Raw genomic sequence first — 21,111 nt, 5'->3', positions numbered from 1 at the left:
AAACAGATCAAAATGAAAGAAGAGCTAAAGATATTTAGCACCTATTAGAAATGTTTGGAATAAATGCGTAGAGATTCTACCAAAATTATATAATATTGGAACTGTCGATGAACAACTGGTGGCATTCTGAGGTAGGTGCCCGAATAAATACAACCTACAAAGGGGTCCTTAGAGCCACCAGAGGACATCCCCCCTCAAGAGCCAAACCATATAAACCGAACACAGCAAAAAGTAGCATAAGGTACTGGATTATCACGATAGATAGAAGATCGTAATATATTAAGGTGACAGTGCACAAAAATCCATACCAGACTAGGGAGAACTATGAATCCAATATTTTATTTAGAAAAACATAATTAAATATTTTAATAAGCATAAGAGACAGCAGCAACAAGTGGAAAAATAACAGCTAAAAGGTAGGCGCCTCAGATGGTATGAGACGCGCTGCAAGATAGCACATATATCACTGCTGCATAGCCTGCAGCAACACATGAATAGGTGCCATGAGTGGACAAAATAGCAGTAAATAGCTCCTATATGATACTAGGTATATAAACATCCCAGGTCCTGGATAGCTATAGTATAATGCAATAGTATACAATGAAGGTGATGAACGTTATGACAAAACTGGCTCATAACTATTACCTTGGGACGTCATGGCAGAGGAGTTCGGGCATGCAAGCAGGGTGTGGAGAGCCTGGACGCGCGTTTCACCGCCTTGGCTTCGTCAGGAGGCGTGGTCATTAAGAGTGGGCCGGAGTATTTATATGAACATGCGGGGGACCTCTAGCAAATCGGCGCGCTTACCCGGCATGATGTGTGTACACCGACGGCGAGGCGGGCCGCCGCGCGCTGCGGACCATGGGAGGGAGGACGTGTGTCATCCCTCACTCCACAGCAATGCTCCCGGCCAGCGACGCCGATTAAGCCAGCAAAGTACGGCATCAAGAAATGGACACGTTGTGACAGCAAAAGTTCATACGTTGTAAACGCTCAAGTGTATACAGGAAGAAACCCTGGAGAAAGAGCTGAAAAAAATCAGGGTATGCGAGTTGTTCTCGAGTTGACTCATGGACTGAAAGGACAAAATGTCACATGTGACAACTTTTTCACATCCTACCAACTGGGCCAGATGTTGCAAAAAAGACAACTTACCATGCTGGGTACTATAAGAAAAAACAAGCCAGAACTGCCGCAAGGTATCCTTAGTAAAAGAGATGTGTATAGTTCTACTTTTTACTTTACTGGAGATACAACAGTTGTGTCTTACGTTCCCAAAAAAAATAAATATGAAATTCTAATGAGCACAATGCACCATGACAATGCAATAAGTAATCAAGAAGACAGAAAGCCGGACATGATATTAGATTATAATGCCACAAAAGGGGCAGTTGATAGACTAGATCAAGCAATATCATCATACACATGCAAACGCAAAACTAATCGCTTGCCAATGATAATATTTTACAACACTCTGGATGTGCCAGCATACAACGCATTTGTTTTATGGAGAGAAATTGACCCCAATTGGAACGGAAATAAGCTGCATAAAATAAAACACAGTAGCTAAAATCAGCATTTTAATAGGTGGGGCAATATTGACCCGAAACAGTACAAGTGTATAGTAAATGCGATCAGAATAGCAGGGCTAATGTAGTTTCAAAACAAAACCAGTCTTTTCACATTCCAGATGCTTTGTACATTTTCACAGCTAGCACGGCAAACATAGCAAACTATATATTTTGGGGGGATGCTGATGGGAATTTACACAGTCAGACTTGTAGATTTAAAATAAAGCAGAGCTAAGAAATCTGCCCCCACCCACACCAGGCTCTTCATGTACAAAGTCCATAGACAGTTAGCTGCTTATCACAGGAGGGGACATTACCGGACTAGTGTAGTCCGGCAATGTTAATCTCTTACTGATAAATCCTTAATAGTTAGTGAACAACAGCACACACTTTGACAAATGAGTCGACACATCCCTGAAATCTGCTTCAGCCTTCATTACAATTGACACATTAACGTGGGGTGTAAGTGGGTTGCCAAGATGGCCGGGTGTCTGCTGAAGACCCCTGTGCCTGTAGTGATGACTGTCATGATTCCAATGGCAGGGAATCACAAAAGGACAAGCACCAACGAGCTCTAGGGTGATGGAACCTGAGCTGACCGCGACCCTAAACCTGAACACACAAATAACAATAGCCGGGGAACGTGCCTACGTTGATCCTAGACATCTCGCACCAGCCGAAGATCTAACTTCCCCTATTAGAAGAAACACAGACCTCGCTTGCCTCCAGAGAAATACCCCACAGAAATAGCAGCCCCCCACATATAATGACGGTGAAATGAGAGGAAGGCACATACACAGTATGAAATCAGATTCAGCAAAATGAGGCCCGCTAAAACTAGATAGCAGAGGATACAAAAGTAAACTGCGCGGTCAGCAAAAAACCCTTCAAAAAACCATCCTGTAATTACTTGAACTCATGTTCCAACTCATGGAACATGAGGAGCAATTACAGCCCGCTAGAGCAACCAGCAGCAAAGAAACAATTATATGCAAGCTGGACAAGACAAAAATAAAGCAAAACGTGGAACAAGAAAATCAAAAACTTAGCTTGTCCTGAAGATTACTGAAGCCAGAAGCTGAGGTAACAAAACACTCTGATAACCTTGATAGCCGGCGGGGAAATGACAAGAAAGCCCGGTTAAATAGGAAACTCCCAAATCCTAATAGAACAGGTGGACACCAGAGACAGCAGAACACAAATCACCCAGTACTATCAGTAACCACCAGAGGGAGCCCAAAAACAGAACTCACAACAGTACCCCCCCCTTGAGGAGGGGTCACCGAACCCTCACGAGAACCACCAGGGCGACCAGGATGAGCCCTATGAAAATCGCGGACCAAATCATCAGCATGAACATCAGAGGCAACCACCCAAGAATTATCCTCCTGACCATAACCCTTCCACTTGACCAAATATTGGAGTTTCCGTCTGGAAACACGAGAATCCAAGATCTTCTCCACAACATACTCCAATTCTCCCTCCACCAGCACCGGAGCAGGAAGCTCAGGCGAAGGAACAACAGGTACCTCATACCTCCGCAACAACGACCGATGGAACACATTATGAATAGCAAACGATGCCGGGAGATCCAAACAAAACGACACAGGGTTAAGAACTTCCAAGATCCTATAAGGACCAATAAACCGAGGCTTGAACTTAGGAGAAGAGACCTTCATAGGAACAAAACGAGAAGACAACCACACCAAGTCCCCAACACGAAGTCGAGGACCCAAGCGGCGACGGCGATTAGCAAACTGCTGAGCCTTCTCCTGGGACAACTTCAAATTGTCCACCACATGACTCCAAATCTGATGCAACCTATCCACCACCATGTCCACTCCAGGACAATCAGAAGGCTCCACCTGACCAGAGGAAAAACGAGGATGAAACCCCGAATTACAAAAGAAAGGAGAAACCAAGGTAGCAGAACTAGCCCGATTATTAAGGGCAAACTCGGCCAGCGGCAAAAAGGTAACCCAGTCATCCTGATCAGCAGAAACAAAACACCTCAAATAAGTTTCCAAGGTCTGATTAGTTCGCTCCGTCTGGCCATTCATCTGAGGGTGGAATGCAGACGAAAAGGACAAATCAATGCCCATCTTAGCACAGAACGTCCGCCAAAATCTAGACACAAACTGGGATCCCCTGTCAGAAACGATGTTCTCCGGAATCCCATGCAAACGAACCACGTTCTGGAAAAACAGAGGGACCAACTCAGAGGAGGAAGGCAACTTAGGCAAGGGTACAAGATGAACCATTTTAGAAAAGCGGTCACACACAACCCAGATGACGGACATTTTTTGAGAGACAGGGAGATCCGAAATAAAGTCCATGGAAATGTGCGTCCAAGGCCTCTTCGGGATAGGCAAAGGTGACAACAATCCACTGGCTCGAGAACAGCAAGGCTTAGCCCGAGCACAAACCTCACAAGACTGCACAAAAGAACGCACATCCCTCGACAAGGAAGGCCACCAAAAAGACCTGGCCACCAAGTCTCTAGTACCAAATATTCCAGGATGACCTGCCAACGCAGAAGAATGGACCTCAGAGATGACTCTACTGGTCCAGCTATCCGGAACAAACAGTCTCTCAGGCGGACAACGATCAGGTTTACCCGCCTGAAACTCCTGCAAAGCACGTCGCAAGTCTGGGAAGACGGCCGACAAAATCACCCCATCCCTAAGGATACCAGTGGGCTCAGAATTTCCAGGGGAGTCAGGCACAAAACTCCTAGAAAGAGCATCCGCCTTCACATTCTTTGAACCTGGCAGGTATGAAACCACAAAATTGAAACGAGAGAAAAACAGTGACCAACGAGCCTGTCTAGGATTCAGACGCCTGGCAGACTCAAGGTAAATCAGATTTTTGTGATCAGTCAAGACCACCACACGATGTCTAGCACCCTCCAGCCAATGACGCCACTCCTCAAATGCCCACTTCATGGCCAAAAGTTCCCAATTACCCACATCATAATTCCGCTCAGCGGGCGAAAATTTTCTAGAAAAGAACGCACATGGCTTCATCACCGAGCAATCGGAGCTTCTCTGTGACAAAACCGCCCCCGCTCCAATCTCGGAAGCATCAACCTCAACTTGGAAAGGAAGCGAAACATCAGGCTGACGCAACACAGGAGCAGAAGAAAACCGGCGTTTAAGTTCCTGAAAGGCCTCCACAGCCGCAGGAGACCAATCAGCAACATCAGCACCCTTCTTAGTCAAATCCGTCAAAGGCTTAACAACACTAGAAAAATTAGTTATAAAACGACGATAGAAATTAGCAAAGCCTAAGAACTTCTGCAGACTCTTAAGAGATGCAGGCTGCGTCCAGTCACAAATAGCCCGAACCTTGACGGGATCCATCTCAATAGTAGAAGGGGAAAAAATATACCCCAAGAAAGAAATCTTCTGGACTCCAAAGAGACACTTTGAGCCCTTTACAAACAAGGAATTAGCCCGCAGGACCTGAAACACCTTCCTGACCTGCTGAACATGAGACTCCCAGTCATCAGAAAAAACCAAAATATCATCCAAATACACAATCATAAATTTATCCAGATATTCACGGAAAATATCGTGCATAAAGGACTGGAAGACTGAAGGAGCATTAGAAAGTCCGAAAGGCATTACCAAATACTCAAAATGGCCCTCAGGCGTATTAAATGCGGTTTTCCACTCATCACCTTGCTTTATTCGTATAAGATTATACGCACCCCGGAGATCAATCTTAGTGAACCATTTAGCCCCCTTAATGCGAGCAAACAAATCAGTCAACAAAGACAAAGGATACTGATATTTTATGGTAATCTTATTCAAAAGACGATAATCTATACAAGGTCTCAAGGACCCATCTTTCTTGGCAACGAAAAAAAACCCTGCTCCCAAAGGGGACGAAGATGGACGGATATGTCCCTTTTCCAAGGACTCCTTAACATAATCCCGCATAGCAGTATGCTCTGGCACTGACAGATTGAACAAACGACCTTTAGGAAATTTACTACCAGGAATTAAATCTATAGCACAATCGCAATCCCTGTGAGGAGGAAGCGAACTGAGCTTAGGCTCCTCAAAAACATCCCGATAATCCGACAAAAATACAGGAACCTCAGAAGGAGTAGATGAAGCGATAGAAATCGGAGGTGCATCATCATGAACCCCCTGACATCCCCAGCTTAACACAGACATTGTTTTCCAGTCAAGGACTGGATTATGAGTTTGTAACCATGGCAGACCAAGTACTAGAACATCATGTAAATTATACAACACCAGGAAGCGAATCACCTCCTGATGAACGGGAGTCATACGCATGGTCACTTGTGTCCAGTACTGAGGTTTATTCATAGCTAAAGGTGTAGAGTCAATTCCCTTCAAAGGAATAGGGACTTCCAGAGGCTCAAGACTAAACCCACATCGCTTGATAAATGACCAATCCATAAGACTCAGGGCAGCGCCTGAATCTACATAGGCATTGACGGAAATGGATGATAATGAGCAAATCAGAGTCACAGACAGAATGAACTTAGACTGTAAAGTACTAATGGCAACAGACTTATCAACCTTTTTTGTGCGTTTAGAGCATGCTGATATAACATGAGCTGAATCACCACAATAAAAGCACAACCCATTTTTCCGCCTATAGTTTTGCCGTTCACATCTAGACTGAACTCTATCACATTGCATTGTCTCAAGTGCCTGTTCAGAAGACACCGCCAAATGGTGCACAGGTTTGCGCTCCCGTAAACGCCGATCAATCTGAATAGCCATAGTCATAGACTCATTCAGACCCGTAGGCGCAGGGAACCCCACCATAACATCTTTAATGGCCTCAGAAAGGCCATCACTGAACTTTGCAGCCAGGGCGCACTCATTCCACTGAGTAAGCACTGACCATTTCCGAAATTTTTGACAATATATTTCTGCTTCATCTTGCCCCTGAGAGAGAGCTAATAAAGCTTTTTCAGCCTGAATCTCTTGGTTAGGTTCCTCATAGAGCAAACCCAATGCCAGAAAAAACGCATCCACATTAAGCAACGCAGGATCCCCTGGTGCCAATGCAAATGCCCAATTTTGAGGGTCACCCCGCAGGAAAGATATAATAATCTTAACCTGCTGAGCAGGGTCTCCAGAAGAGCGAGATTTCAAAGAAAGGAACAGCTTGCAATTGTTCCTAAAATTCAGAAAACTAGATCTATCTCCAGCAAAGAACTCTGGAATAGGAATTCTAGGTTCAGACATAGGAGCATGTACAACAAAATCTTGTATATTTTGAACCTTAGCAGCAAGATTATTCAAGCTGGAAGCTAAACTCTGGACGTCCATGATAAACAGCTAAGGTCAGAGCCATTCAAGGATTAAGAGGAGGAAAAAAAAAAAAAAAAAAAAAATCAGCCAGGCTGCAATTAGGGCTAGGCAGGAACCTCAGAGGAGAAAAAAAAAAAACTTCCTCAGACTACTTTTCCTCCTACTTCAGCCCAAACATTTTGGGCCGGCTATACTGTCATGATTCCAATGGCAGGGAATCACAAAAGGACAAGCACCAACGAGCTCTAGGGTGATGGAACCTGAGCTGACCGCGACCCTAAACCTGAACACACAAATAACAATAGCCGGCGAACGTGCCTACGTTGATCCTAGACGTCTCGCACCAGCCGAAGATCTAACTTCCCCTATTAGAAGAAACACAGACCTCTCTTGCCTCCAGAGAAATACCCCACAGAAATAGCAGCCCCCCACATATAATGACGGTGAAATGAGAGGAAGGCACATACACAGTATGAAATCAGATTCAGCAAAATGAGGCCCGCTAAAACTAGATAGCAGAGGATACAAAAGTACACTGCGCGGTCAGCAAAAAACCCTTCAAAAAACCATCCTGTAATTACTTGAACTCATGTTCCAACTCATGGAACATGAAGAGCAATTACAGCCCGCTAGAGCAACCAGCAGCAAAGAAACAATTATATGCAAGCTGGACAAGACAAAAATAAATCAAAACGTGGAACAAGAAAATCAAAAACTTAGCTTGTCCTGAAGATTACTGAAGCCAGAAGCTGAGGTAACAAAACACTCTGATAACCTTGTTAGCCGGCGGGGAAATGACAAGAAAGCCCGGTTAAATAGGAAACTCCCAAATCCTAATAGAACAGGTGGACACCAGAGACAGCAGAACACAAATCACCCAGTACCATCAGTAACCACCAGAGGGAGCCCAAAAACAGAACTCACAACAGATGACATTTCTGTGAACGCTAGTGCTCATAGGAGACAGTAATTTTTTATATATAAACAGCAATATTGTTGTATATAGCACAAGTCGAATGATTGCAGGTTCAATTACCCTCTAAGGCAGAGGTCCCCAACATTTCTGACCTTGAGAGCCACATTCAGCTCTGAGAGAGGGTCACAAGCCACATTCAGCTCCCGCCCCCCTCACAATTGTGGCAATCAAAGCCCCCATTACAGGCATAATGGTAACTAAAGCTTTTCCACAAAAATCACCCCAAAGCAGTATACAAAGATCCAGGGGATCCCACAATACCCTCATTCAGTATTCTCCTATAAAGCACCCCCAAGACACTGTCACATCTAGCTTCAAACACCTCCTCTGACATCTTGTCTCCATCGTAGCATACTGAAATTGTCTCAAAACCCCTAGACCAGTATATGTGGATCCAGTTCTGCTCCTCTGTGCAGGGCTGCTCACAAAAATCACAATTTTCAGATGTGCTCTTCATACCTGTTTGTTAGATCTGGAGCTAATGCACCAAGCTGGAAGACAGCCACGAGCCACAATTCATGGGCCCGCGAGCCACATGTGACTCCCGAGCTACAGGTTGGGGACCCCTGCTCTAAGGTGACTTAAAGGGACACTGTCACCTGAATTTGGAGGGAACAATCTTCAGCCATGGAGGCGGGGTTTTTGGGTTTTTTATTCACCCTTTCCTTACCCGCTGGCTGCATGCTGGCTGCAATATTGGATTGAAGTTCATTCTCTGTCCTCCGTAGTACATGCCTGCACTAGGTGCAATCTTACCTTGCGCAGGTGTGTACTATGGAGGACAGAGAATGAACTTCAATCCAATATTGCAGCCAGCATGCAGCCAGCGGGTAAGGAAAGGGTGAATCAAACACCCAAAAACCCCACCTCCATGGCTGAAGATTGTTCCCTCCAAATTCAGGTGACAGTGTCCCTTTAACAAATACAGTGAAAAAAATGTTAAAAAAATATTTTTGCTTCTCAGCGAAAAATGAAAACGTGATGGGTCTCAAGAAAATTTTTTTTTTTTTTTTCAAATTTGCACAATTTTTTTTGCCACTTAAATAAAAAAAAACTATGCATGTTTGCTAGCTCAGTAATCACATTGCCAGGTCATTTTTACCTTCTAGTGAACATGTTAAATGAAAACATTTTTTTTTAGCTGAACATGGATTTTTTCTTTACGCTTGTACATCACATGATAAAATAAATGATGTCACTCAAAAGTACAGCTTGTCCAGTAAAAAATAAGCCCCCATATGTCTAATTGATGGTAAAATAAAAAAGTTATGATTCTTCGAAGAAAAAGAAGAAAAAATAAAAAAAAAAATATAACACAAAAATGGAAAATAGCCATGTCGGGGAGGAGTTAATAAGTGTGTTGCAGAAACTATATTTGAAGGTGAAGATTTTTTAATTGATAAGAAACATCTTGATTTTTTTAATAAAGAAAGTCTGTAGCAACTGTATTTTTATGCTGTGCACCAATGGGGGAACGGTACTACATAATATCCGTTGCACCTGATTAACCTCTTTCTGATGTTGGGCGTAATAGTACGCCCACATCAGAATCCCTTCCTTTGATGTGGGCTATGGTGCTGAGCCCACATCTTTCCCTGCACATAAGCTTTTTTGAACAGCTGACATGTGCCTCTAACAGCTGTGGGTGGAATTGCGATCCATCCGCGGTTGTTATCCTCTTAAATGCCGCTGTCAATCTCTGACAGCGGTATTTAGCTCGCATTTCCAGTGAGCGCGACGGAAATCCTGCCCATCGATGACCCCATCACGTGATCTCGGGTCACCTATGGGTTGGCATGACAACCAGAGACCTCCAGCAGACCTCTATGGTTGTCAAAACCGGATTGCTATGAGTGTCGACCGATGGTCGACGCTCATAGCAAGTGAGCATTTCTGCTACATACAGGCGATCTGATCATCGGCTGTATGTAGCAGAGCCAATCAGATAACTGCAGCTTCTAATCTCCCATGGAGACTATTGAAGCATGCAAAAAGTAAAAAAAGTTTTTAAAAATATAAAAAAATATAAATGTTCAAATCACCTCCCTTTTGACCCATTCGAAATACAACAATTAAAGAACGTTCAGAATTGCCCGATCTATCAATGTAAAAAAGAATTAACACCAGAATTAGGTTTTTTTGGTCACTGCTACATTGCAATTAAATTGCAATTACGGGCAATCAAAAGATCGGTATATAGACCAAAATGGTATCAATAAAAACATCAGCTTGCTGCACAAAAAATAAGCCCTTACCCCAAATCACGAAAAATGGAGACGCTACGGGTCTTTGAAAATGGCGTCATTTTTTTTTTGCACTAAAGTTTGGATTTATTTTTCACCACTTAAATGAAAAAGAACCTAGACATATTTGGTGTCTATGAACTCATATTGACCTGGAGAATTATAATGGCAGGTCAGATGTAGCATTTAATGAACATGGTAAAAAAAAAGTTTGGAATTAAACTTTTTTTTTGCAATTTCACCGCACTTGGATTTTCTTGACCTGTTTTCCAGGACATGATATGTTAGAACCAATCATGTTGTTCAAAACTACAATTTGTCCTGCAAAAACAAGCCCTAAGATGGCCATTTTGACTAAAAAAATAAAAAAGTTATGGCTCTGGGAAGAAGGGGAGCAAAAAACGAAAATCCCGCTGGTCGTTAAGGGGTTAAAGGAAATATGTTATCAGGTTTTTGCTACCCCATCTTAGAACAACGTGATATAGGAACAGAGACCCTGATTCCAGTGATGTGTTTTGTACTGGGCTGCTTGCTGCAGTTTTGATGAAATTCATGTTTTTTCTTCTGCAGATCTAGGAATGCTTGAATGCTGAGCTTTTATAACCCCACGCACACCACTTATTGGCAGCTTTTTGTGTATACTGTGCATAGGCAGAAATATATCAATTAGTGGAGGGGATGGGGTTATATAGTTCTCTTTAATATGGAGGACTACATGGCAGCAGGTAAACTTGTCCTCTAATGATAATCTGCTTCTGATAAAACTGTGATTTTATCAAAACTTCAGCAGGCAGCCCAGTAAGTGACACATCACTGGAATCAGGATCTCTGTCTCCATATTCTGGTCCTCTCAGATTATGTGGCAAAAACTGTTGATAGTTTCCCTTTAAGAACCTCTTAAAGGAAGAGGGGGACTATTGTACATTTCAGTCAATCAGTAATTGGCCAAGGAAAAACAATTTGGTAGTACAAATGACATCTACAACGGACAGGACAGGATCAGCATGGTTGCATGTAGCAGAAATCATGTCCGATATTCCTGCAAATATTATTCAAGATATATCAATAGATAATTCCACTCTGCACATATACACACACATATTTCACACTCATATAATTTGATCAGAAGAGCAGAATTATGCATCTCATGATCCATCTATCACATATAACTTACATGCGGGGGGGCTGCAGAGCGAGGCTTTCAGCTTTTCCTATTCTTGAGCCGTCCAATGATAGACTGAAGAGGGCAGTGTTGTTGTGTATTTCACCAGCCAGACCTCTCCGTACCAATGTCAGTAGTAGAAAAATATTAATCAAAAAGTAAAAGTTGCTTTCCTAGGGCATCTCGCTGCGTAGGATATAGCGGGTGAAGACGCTCAGCTAGCAATGCTAAGTGAGGAGGTGGCGTCAGGAGCAGGCTCGTGCTCACCGGCTCAGCTGTTCCATTCCGGCAGCCCCTACATTCAGCATTTCATGGTATGGCGGACACATGTTGTCTGTCATTTACAGCTGTGACATCAGACATTGGTTACTGGGCTTCCCTGGAAGCTCGCTCTTCTATACACTACGCTGAATGATAAGGAGAAAAATTCCAATTGCTTAAGATCTGGAAATTCATGGGCATAAAAACCATAAAAAGCGTCCAACTTGATATTTTACAACTACTTCGTGGCTAAAAATTAAAATCTCGCCAGTGAACACAATAAAAACGTTCACTTCCAGTAAGAAGGCAATGAAATAGCACATTAAGTATTCACACCGGAGCAGGCAGTGAATGTGATAGAGAATATGAATGCTACAGCTAAAATATCGGAGTTTTCTGACATGGTAACAAGAGCTTACTACCCGTAGAGCAGGTTAGATTGCTTAATATTGCCAGACAACAAAGCTGCATAAATTCTAAAAATATTGTCTTTTTATGTGTAAAATATCATTATTGTTTTATCCTCCTAAGGACTTTTGCAGACGTCCGTGAAGATCTGTCCCATCATGGACTGGTCGTAGCTTTCCCAACCCGAGATACATAGCTTCGTATATTTCTATGATTCTGACACAATTGGGTCGGGAGACTCACAGCCAGCCCGTCCATTAGCAGTCTGTACTCTGACCGATTAGCACAGCCGTCTGCATGAGCCCTAGCACTGGAAAAAGATGGCAGCTTTGTCTTAGAAACAGAGCCACACTAATACATGAGTCGTATCTGGTATAGCAATTCAGGCCTATCGCAATACCAAACACAACCTGTGGACAGGTGTGGCGCTGTTACTGGAAGAAAGCGGCACTGTCTTCTAGTGAAAGTTGAATATATTGAAAGAATTAGTAAATGTTCAAGGAGGGATCCAAAAATTTTCAACTGTGTATTTGTAGCTACTCCCCTCACCATTTACATATTTTTCTCACTTATATATGTTCCTATTGAGGCTCACAATGTAAATTCCCTATTTATATGTCTTTGAAGTATGGGAGGAAAACTGGAGTACCCAGAGGAAATTCATGCAAACACCTTGCAGATGTTGTCCTTGGCAGGATTTGAACTCAGCACCCCTGAAAAACAACAGTGCTAACCACTGAGCCACCGTGCTGCCCATCTGAGTAAGTGAGAAGATGGTGGCTAATGGAACCAAAGTTATTAAACCTAAATTTAAGACAATGGCTAAGACTAATATCTATGCACTTTTTTGCTAGCAATCATCCTTTATGGCAGGGGTGAGCAATTAATTTTCCTGAATTATCACATGATCTTAGACCATGACTGTTGTGAACGCCAAACAAATAATCTGAGAAAATATTCAGAAAAATTCCCAAGCTAGAGTTCATATGAGTTTCTGCCGCCAGGGGGCGCAGCACCACAAGTCTACGAAACTACGTTCCCCTGCATTCTATTCATTCCCCAATTTTTACAACCAGGGGCACAGCTGCATCAGCAGGCTCCTGGTTCTAAAATTATTTAACCCCTTCAGATGGATTTAAATTGTGGGACATGATTGTACGGCGGACAGGTATGGGATATTGTTGCTTTTTTGTTTTCCCTTTTTTTCAGATGACAAGGGTCGTCATTTGGATTGAGAGTACAATAAAGATATTAAAACCCCATGTGTATTTATTTCATTAAAATACTTTATTCATAATGTGTGTGGGTGTTTTTTTAACCCTTTATTACTATTGGATTAATAATGGATATGAGTCTTATTGACGCCTCTCCATTATTAATTTGGCTTAATGTCACCTTACATTAGCCAGGTGACATTAACCCCTTATTACCCCATATCCCACCGCTACACGGGAATGGGAAGACAGTGGCTAAGTGCCAGAATAGGTGCATCTTACAAATGTGCCTTTTCTGGGGTGGCTGGGGGCAGATGATTTTAGCCAGGGGCGGGGGGGGGGGGGGGGGCAATAACCATGGTCCCTCTCTAGGCTATTAATATCTGCCCTCAGTCACTGGCTTTACCACTCTGGTGGAGAAAATTGCATGGGAGCCCACGCCAGTTTTTTCCGTGATTTAACCCTTTATTTTAACACCTAGAGCTCCCACATTTTGCACACAGACACTTCTAATATTAGTAGTGAGGAATATGTAAAAAAATAAAGGATATGAAATGGTTTACTGTATGTAAACCATGTCTCATATCCTGTCGGGTTTGATAAGGAGATAGCAAAAGCCGACAATTGAATTACCGGCTTTTCTGCTATCTAGCTCTGTATTAAATATAAACATATACAGTGGGGCAAAAAAGTATTTAGTCAGTCAGCAATAGTGCAAGTTCCACCACTTAAAAAGATGAGAGGCATCTGTAATTTACATCATAGGTAGACCTCAACTATGGGAGACAAACTGAGAAAAAAAAATCCAGAAAATCACATTGTCTGTTTTTTTAACATTTTATTTGCATATTATGGTGAAAAATAAGTATTTGGTCAGAAACAAAATTTCATCTCAATACTTTGTAATATATCCTTTGTTGGCAATGACAGAGGTCAAACGTTTTCTGTAAGTCTTCACAAGGTTGCCACACACTGTTGTTGGTATGTTGGCCCATTCCTCCATGCAGATCTCCTCTAGAGCAGTGATGTTTTTGGCTTTTCGCTTGGCAACACGGACTTTCAACTCCCTCCAAAGGTTTTCTATAGGGTTGAGATCTGGAGACTGGCTAGGCCACTCCAGGACCTTGAAATGCTTCTTACGAAGCCTCTCCTTCGTTGCCCTGGCGGTGTGCTTTGGATCATTGTCATGTTGAAAGACCCAGCCACGTTTCATCTTCAATGCCCTTGCTGATGGAAGGAGGTTTGCACTCAAAATCTCACGATACATGGCCCCATTCATTCTTTCATGTACCCGGATCAGTCGTCCTGGCCCCTTTGCAGAGAAACAGCCCCAAAGCATGATGTTTCCACCACCATGCTTTACAGTAGGTATGGTGTTTGATGGATGCAACTCAGTATTCTTTTTCCTCCAAACACGACAAGTTGTGTTTCGACCAAACAGTTCCAGTTTGGTTTCATCAGACCATAGGACATTCTCCCAAAACTCCTCTGGATCATCCAAATGCTCTCTAGCAAACTTCAGACGGGCCCGCACATGTACTGGCTTAAGCAGTGGGACACGTCTGGCACTGCAGGATCTGAGTCCATGGTGGCGTAGTGTGTTACTTATGGTAGGCCTTGTTACATTGGTCCCAGCTCTCTGCAGTTCATTCACTAGGTCCCCCCGCATGGTTCTGGGATTTTTGCACACCGTTCTTGTGATCATTCTGACCCCACAGGGTGGGATTTTGCGTGGAGCCCCAGATCGAGGGAGATTATCAGTGGTCTTATATGTCTTCCATTTTCTAATTATTGCTCCCACTGTTGATTTCTTCACTCCAAGCTGGTTGGCTATTGCAGATTCAGTCTTCCCAGCCTGGTGCAGGGCTACAATTTTGTTTCTGGTGTCCTTTGACAGCTCTTTGGTCTTCACCATAGTGGAGTTTGGAGTCAGACTGTTTGAGGGTGTGCACAGGTGTCTTTTTATACTGATAACAAGTTTAAACAGGTGCCATTACTACAGGTAATGAGTGGAGGAAAGAGGAGACTCTTAAAGAAGAAGTTACAGGTCTCTGAGAGCCAGAAATCTTGATTGTTTGTTTCTGACCAAATACTTATTTTCCACCATAATATGCAAATAAATTGTTAAAAAAACAGACAATGTGATTTTCTGGATTTTTTTTTCTCAGTTTGTCTCCCATAGTTGAGGTCTACCTATGATGTAAATTACAGACGCCTCTCATCTTTTTAAGTGGTGGAACTTGCACTATTGCTGACTGACTAAATACTTTTTTGCCCCACTGTATATACCGGCATACATATATGTGTCTCACTGATTTTATATACCGTATATATATATATATATATATATATATATATATATATATATATATATATATATATATAATATATAAAGCTGAATGTGTGTGTGTGTGTGTGTATGTATGTATGTATGTATGTCCGGGATTGGCATCTGCACCGTCGCAGCTACAGCCACAAAATTTTGCACAGTCACACGTCTGGACCCCGAGAGCGTCATAGGCTATGTTGTGAGGTGAAATTTTAACCCCGCGCGTTCCAATTCACCAAACAATTTTGCCCCTATCTACATAATGGGGAAAAAAGTGAAAGGAAAAGTGTTGGAGGCGTCGTAGCTACAGCCACAAAATTTTGCACAGTCACACGTCTGGACCCTGAGAGCGTCATAGGCTATGTTGTGAGGTGAAATTTTAACCCCGCGCTTTCCAATTCACCAAACAATTTTGCCCCTATCTACATAATGGGGGAAAAGTGTTGGAGGCGTCGCAGCTACAGCCACAAAATTTTGCACAGTCACACGTCTGGACCCCGAGAGCATCATAGGCTATGTTGTGAGGTGAAATTTTAACCCCACGCTTTCCAATTCACCAAATAATTTTGCCCCTATCTACATAATGGGGAAAAAAGTGAAAGGAAAAGTGTTGGAGGCGTCGCAGCCACAGCCACAAAATTTTGCACAGTCACACGTCTGGTCCCTGAGAGCATCATAGGCTATGTTGTGAGGCGAAATTTTAACCCCGCGCTTTCCAATTCACCAAACAATTTTGCCCCTATCTACATAATGGGGAAAAAGTGAAAGGAAAAGTGTTGGAGGCAAATTGACAGCTGCCAGATGTGAACAAGGGGGACTTAAAGAGTGAGAGCGATGGCGCCAAAGAGTATATACCGTACAGTTGCTAAGGTGGGGCCCCGACATGGGATACTCACCACACACGGGGATATGGACACACACAAAATGCGCCACACACTACCACGTGCTTTAACACATATACCACCCTCAGCACACATTTCACCACACATACACCAACCTCGCCACATAAAAGTCGATACACCAAAGTCGCCGCTCAAAACTCGCCACGCGCAAAACTCGCCACATGCAAAAACTAGGCTCACGCAAAATTTGCCACAAGTGCAAAACTCACCTCATGGAAAACTCGCCACACGCAAAACTTGCACACGCGGAAAAATTGCCACATTTACAAAAGTTGCAGCACATGCAAAAGTTGCCTCACACACAACTTGCACATAATCAAAAGGCACCACACATAAAACTCGCCATGCGCAAAACTCGCCATGCGCAAAACTTGCTGCACACAACTTGCTACACTAACCTGTCACATGCAACTGGACACACAAAAAGTTGCTACATGCATGTTGCCACACAAAACTCATCTCACAAAAGTCGCTACATGCATGTCGCCACACGCAACTCAACACACACAACTTGACAAACGAAACTCGCCCTAAAACACACACAAGTCTGGTATTATCCTTCAAAAATAAAAATTAGATTAATAAGCAGACAAACTACAAGAACAACAAATGTACCATATAGGAAATACGGCAGCTGTCAGTCACATGACCTGTCTATTATGTGTATGTGTGAGCTAATATATACTGCCAGGGGGAGGGCTTCCTGTTGGCTGGGGATTTATCAGGCTGCCAATTTAGCTTACAAATACTGAGGTAAAAATACTGAGCAAATAATGTGTGAACGAGGTCTAATACAGGAGGAGATGACACACAGGTATATACTATATACAGGGGAGATGACACACAGATATATACTATATACAGGAGAGATGACACACAGGTATATACTATATAGAGGAGATGACATACAGGTACATATATATACAGGAGGAGATGACACACAGGTATATACTATATACAGGAGCAGATGACCTACAGGTATATACTATATACAGGAGGAGATGACATACAGGTATATGCTATATATAGAAGATGACATACAGGTATATACTATATACAGGAGGAGATGACACACAGATATATACTATATACAGGGGAGATGACACACATGTATATACTATATACAGGAGGAGATGACATACAGGTATATACTATATATAGAAGGAGATGACATACAGGTATATACTATATATAGGAGGAGATGACATACAGGTATATACTATATACAGGGGAGATGACACAGCAGGTATATTATATATACAGGGGAGATGACATACAGGTATATACTATATACAGGAGATGACATACAGGTGTATACTATATATAAGGGAGATGACAAACATGTATATACTGAGGTGAAAATGAAAAGGTGTGAGTGCAAAATAAGAGGAGTGAGGGAAAATAGTGGAGTGATCGGAAAATGACAGATCTGGGGTCGAAAGAGGAGTGAGGGAAAATAGTGGAGTGATTGGAAAATGACAGATGTGAGGTCGAAATGACAAGTGTTAGGGGGGAATGAGAGGAGTGAGGGAGAAAATGAGAGGTGTAAGGGAGAAAATGAGAGATATGAGGGGGAAAATGAAAGATGTGATTGGGAAAATGAGAGGCGTGATGGGAAAATAAGAGAAGTGAGGTGCTATAACTAACCACAGATATTTACTCAGCCCAGGCAACGCCGGGCTCTTCAGCTAGTATATATATAAACTGTATATATGTTTTCACGAATATTTGAGCCCATGGATCCATTCTATGTCCATTTTGCAAGCCGGTGAGAAAATCTCGCCGTACAGATGCCATACGGAGGTTTACATGAACATTTCTGCGTATTTGGTCTGTAAAAAACATACCGTATTTTTATACGTTGTGTGTGACTCCAGCCTAAGGTGGCCAACTGCAAAGTAGCTAGCAGTGGGCTAGTAGAAATAAAATCAATTGAATTCAGGGATGTTTTACCAAGGAGGTCACAAGTATAGAATCCTAATAGATTAGTCAGAGCATAGAACCGACTACAAAGAGTTGGATCCAACTGTGCAGGACTCACAATACAGGGAAACATGGCTGCTAATTCATTTGAATGAATGCCATGTAATACCACATTTTTCCAGCAGCAGCTCATAACAGCTGATTGTTGGCCATTCCAGCTGCTAGATGAATGATTTGTTTGGGTTACATGGCTCATTTAATTAAATATACTAATAAAAAGTTATAACTACATACTTATACAGTTAACGTGAAGTTTCAGTGGGTTTCTTTTCTCTGTATGTGGCATAATATTATATTAGACAATCAATAGTCATTTTATTAAAGTGCAAACAGACAGTGATGTCTTATTTTTGCCATATCACAATACATTGTTACGTGACTGTATGTGGAGTTCTGGTTACTCCTAAAAGAGAATCTACAGAGCGTCTTGGCAATAGCCTCTCCACTTTCCAGGTCTCGGGGAACTCTTTAGTTTTTACCCTTTAACCATCTGGCCAACAATGTGAAAGGCCCTTGGAATTTCCCAGTGAAGGCCGTCTTCCCATGCAGACGTTAGAAGGTGGATACCTAAGAGTTCCCTAGGGGTCTACAGAGTAACTGCTGGTTGGTGGAGTGAGTTGGCAGTAGCCAAGTGGACAGGTCAGAAAAAGAGGGCAGTACCAAAGACAGAATCAGCAGGCTGGGATGTAAACAGGAGAAAAGCCGATGTTAGACCAGGATTACAAAATGAAAGACAAGATCAAAAGGCATGAGAAGGTGAGAAGGGTTATTCATTCTAAGCTCAAATACATAGCAGTCCAAGGGATCAGGTAACACAAGAAAAATATAAAGCTTGGTCAGATATCAGGAATAATAAACAGGATTATTTCATTGCCGACAGTATTAACACCTAAAACTGGCAAGAAACTGAGTGTCAGAAGAAAATTTAAAATCCAGTTTTGCACTCAGAAATCGGCCCTACTATTTGTCCGACCAACAAGACCTACTAAATTCAATTACAACTCAGCTGGGCAGCAATATAGGCTGCCCGACAGCAGGGGTTCAGTCTATACTGATGCTGCAGCTGAGCACATGCTCTTCTGAGCAGCAGGGAACAATGCTCCTTTAAGGCTATGTGCACACGTTGCGAATTCGCAGCAGTTTTCCATGAGTTTACAGTACCATGTAAACCTATGGAAAACCAAATCCACAGTGCACATGCTGCGGAAAATACCGAGCGGAAACGCTGCGTTGTATTATCCACAGCATGTCAATTCTTTGTGCGATTCTGCAGCGGTTTACACTTGCTCCTTAACCCCTTCATGACCCAGCCTATTTTGACCTTAAAGACCTTGCCGTTTTTTGCAATTCTGACCAGTGTCCCTTCATGAGGTAATAACTCAGGAACGCTTCAATGGATCCTAGCGGTTCTGAGATTGTTTTTTCGTGACATATTGGGCTTCATGTTAGTGGTAAATTTAGGTCAATAAATTCTGTGTTTATTTGTGATAAAAACGGAAATTTGGCGAAAATTTTGAAAATTTCGCAATTTTCACATTTTGAATTTTTATTCTGTTAAACCAGAGAGTTATGTGACACAAAATAGTTAATAAATAACATTTCCCACACGTCTACTTTACATCAGCACAATTTTGGAAACAAAATTTTTTTTTGCTAGGAAGTTATAAGGGTTAAAATTTGACCAGCGATTTCTCATTTTTACAACGAAATTTACAAAACCATTTTTTTTAGGGACCACCTCACATTTGAAGTCAGTTTGAGGGGTCTATATGGCTGAAAATACCCAAAAGTGACACCATTCTAAAAACTGCACCCCTCAAGGTGCACAAAACCACATTCAAGAAGTTTATTAACCCTTCAGGTGCTTCACAGCAGCAGAAGCAACATGGAAGGAAAAAATGAACATTTAACTTTTTAGTCACAAAAATGATTTTTCAGCAACAATTTTTTTATTTTCCCAATGGTAAAAGGAGAAACTGAACCACGTACGTTGTTGTCCAATTTGTCCTGAGTACGCTGATACCTCATATGTGGGGGTAAACCACTGTTTGGGCGCACGGCAGGGCTTGGAAGGGAAGGAGCGCCATTTGACTTTTTGAATGAAAAATTGGCTGCACTCTTTAGCGGACACCATGTCACATTTGGAGAGCCCCCGTGTGCCTAAAAATTGGAGCTCCCCCACAAGTGACCCCATTTTGGAAACTAGACGCCCCAAGGAACTTATCTAGATGCATAGTGAGCCCTTTAAACCCCCAGGTGCTTCACAAATTGATCCGTAAAAATGAAAAAGTACTTTTTTTTCACAAAAAAATTCTTTTAGCCTCAATTTTTTCATTTTCACATGGACAACAGGATAAAATGGATCCTAAAATTTGTTTGGCAATTTCTCCTGAGTACACTGATACTTCACATGTGGGGGTAAACCACTGTTTGGGCACATGGTAAGGCTCGGAAGGGAAGGAGCGCCATTTGACTTTTTGAATGAAAAATTATCTCCATCGATAGCGGACACCATGTCGCGTTTGGAGAGACCCTGTGTGCTTAAACATTGGAGCTCCCCCACAAGTGACCCCATTTTGGAAACTGGACCCCCCAAGGAACTTATCTAGATGCCTAGTGAGCACTTTAAACGCTCAGGTGCTTCACAAATTGATCCGTAAAAATGAAAAAGTACTTTTTTTTCACAAAAAATATATTTTCGCCTCAATTTTTTCATTTTCACATGGGCAATAGGATAAAATGGATCCTAAAATTTGTTGAGC

The 21,111-nt window shown here is 42.3% G+C and overlaps 1 protein-coding gene across 3 annotated transcripts in view; it reads right to left on the bottom strand.

The window, feature by feature from the left end:
• The window catches only part of ARHGAP24 (Rho GTPase activating protein 24), an 896,906-nt gene that overhangs the window by 345,752 nt on the left and 530,043 nt on the right, over positions 1 to 21,111 (bottom strand). The window contains exon 1 of one of the 3 annotated variants that reach the window (XM_069743329.1): positions 11,265 to 11,558. The exons of the other annotated variants lie outside the window; for them this stretch is intronic. The gene's annotated coding sequence lies outside the window, so the exon portion shown is untranslated. Of the gene's footprint in view, positions 1 to 11,264; positions 11,559 to 21,111 lie in introns of those variants that run through there. 3 annotated transcript variants of the gene reach the window in all.

The sequence above is a fragment of the Ranitomeya imitator genome, chromosome 1, assembly GCF_032444005.1.
Source record: "Ranitomeya imitator isolate aRanImi1 chromosome 1, aRanImi1.pri, whole genome shotgun sequence".
Classification (NCBI taxonomy): Eukaryota; Metazoa; Chordata; class Amphibia; order Anura; family Dendrobatidae; genus Ranitomeya; species Ranitomeya imitator.
The sequence above is the reverse complement of the archived record's forward strand: the minus strand, read 5'-3'. Positions and strand labels throughout refer to the sequence as shown.